This window comes from Solanum pennellii, chromosome 1 (genome assembly GCF_001406875.1).
Source record: "Solanum pennellii chromosome 1, SPENNV200".
Classification (NCBI taxonomy): Eukaryota; Viridiplantae; Streptophyta; class Magnoliopsida; order Solanales; family Solanaceae; genus Solanum; species Solanum pennellii.
In genome coordinates, this window is record NC_028637.1 from 85,267,687 (window position 1) to 85,270,145 (window position 2,459).

The following is a 2,459-nucleotide window of genomic DNA, read 5'->3' on the forward strand; positions in this document are numbered from 1 at the left end:
CCCCCAAAAAAAAATTATTTTTAAAAAATATTTATAATTTCATAAATTATTTTCTACTCTAGTAAAAATAAAAAATGTTCCGCAAAAACATTTTTCATTCATAAATTAAATATTAAAAATCATTTCCGAAAAATATTTTCTACTCACCAACCAAATATGAGAAAATAAGTACAAAATCTACTTGTTTTCCAGGAAAACATTATTAGGAAAACATTTTCCATGGAAAACATTTTCCTTCGTACCAAACACACCCTTAATATTCATGTAATGATATATACACAATATTCATAAAATAGAAATAGTAGTAACAATAGAATTGCAAAACAAATATCTATATTAATCAATTTTATATATTTGAGTTGACCAAAATCCTTCTATAGACTCATATAATAAATTACGAAAACAACATTAATTATCCATTTGTCACAATTAAATTTGACATTAAGAAGTGAAAATGTAACGCTAGTTGTGCCAAGAAAAGACAATGTGTCGCGATAGAAAGACAGATAGGCTAGTGTGTATTGCCTACTTTCGAAAGTAATATTAAAATTTAGAAAATAGTTAGTAAATCATTATTATATTATTAAGAGTAAAATAATACCATATTAGTAGGTTATCGATTTAACGATTAATCAAAATCATTAAAGTAGAAAACGTACTGATAACCCAGTAAAATTTTTACAAAATCATTAACCCAATAATGCAATACCTATAAACCAATAGTGTATTTTTCTTCATTTTGGTTTATCGCTTAAATTAGTTTTTGCACAATCATATATATGAGTTCGGAGCCTAAAGGATACAAAATATTAACAAAAATTCCAAAATGGTATATAAAATTTTATATTAACCAAAATGGTAAATCGCTGCATCAACAGCGACTTACCCAACCGGAAAAGGCAAAATCGCTACCTCTGCAGCGATTTTGCAAAATGTAATTTTTTTTAAAAAAAAAATAAGAAAATCGCTGCTGGGGAAGCGACTTCATATTATTTTTTTTAAATCGCTGCCTAGGCAGCGATTTTATTAAAAAAAAAATTTTTTTTTTTTAAAAATGTTAAAGCAGCGATTTTATAAAAAAAAAATTTATAATATTTTTTGAAATTCAAATATATAGCTTATAAGAAAATATACATTATTTTAAAAAAATTAAGAATAAGTAAGGTAACAAATATATTTTCTTTCTAAAAAAAGATAATATATTTGTTACCTTACTTATTCTTAATTTTTTTAAAATAATGTATATTTTCTTAAGCTATATATTTGAATTTCAAAAAATATTATAATTTTTTTTTTATAAAATCGCTGCTTTAACATTTTTTGAAAAAAATTTTTTTTTTTAAATAAAATCGCTGTCAAGGTAGCGATTTAATATTCTTTTTTTAAAAAAAAAATTTTAAAAAAAATATTAAATCGCTGCCTAGGCAACCGTTTCCTTATTTTTTTTTAAAAAAAAATCAGAATCGCTGCCCCAATAGCGATTTCCTTATTTTTTTTTAAATTTTTTTTTAAAATCGCTGCTTAGGCAGCAATTTCATTTTTTTTTTTTTAAAAAAGTGACATTTTGCAAAATCGCTGCAGAGGCAGCGTTTTGCTTTTTTCGGTGGGATAAGTCGCTGTTGATGCAGCGATTTTACCGTTTTGGTTAATATAAAATTTTATATACCGTTTTGAAATTTTTGTTAATATTTTGTACCCTTTAGGCTCCGGACTCTCATATATATCGTAAGGTGTTTTCAATCTCTCATCTTCGATTAGTCAAAATTCTGGAAAACATTTTTTCTAAACTAAATCCTTAAAAAATTGATTTCCTATAGTAATAAACTGATAGTAGAAAAAATAAATTTCACAAATGACATTTCGCATTAATTGTCTCCTCCTCCCACCCTCCAACACACCTCTATCTTTCCCAGTACCCTCTTAGCCCCCATTCCCACCACACCACACCCTCACCTCTCATAATATTAATTCTAGATTATATACATATGTATTTATAATAACATTTTTCTTACGCACCAAAAACAACTAAGTAAAAGCTCAACTAAAACATTTTTAAAGAAACTATTTTCCACGAAAATCATTTTCCTTTCGCAGTAAACACACCCTAAAACGAAAATATACATGATAAAGTCCAAAAGTGTAGTTCATATGAGATAGTATTTGCCTTTTTCTTTTCTACATCTTACTAATGTGCATACAAACTATTTCTTTTAAAAAAAATTTATGGATGAAGAAACTACAGAATCCAAAAGAAAACTCGAAATTCCAAAGCATCTCATTATGTAACTTGTTGGAGATGGATAGTAGTAAAAGCACTAACAGACCAAACCCCTTGTACACACTACAGTTTACTAAGAGGTGCTATTCTACTCTTTTCAACTAGTCTTAAGTAAAGTTTATTACTAAAAAGTTGGGAATAACAGAACTGGAAATATGGAGGGGGAGGGGAAAGGAGGGGA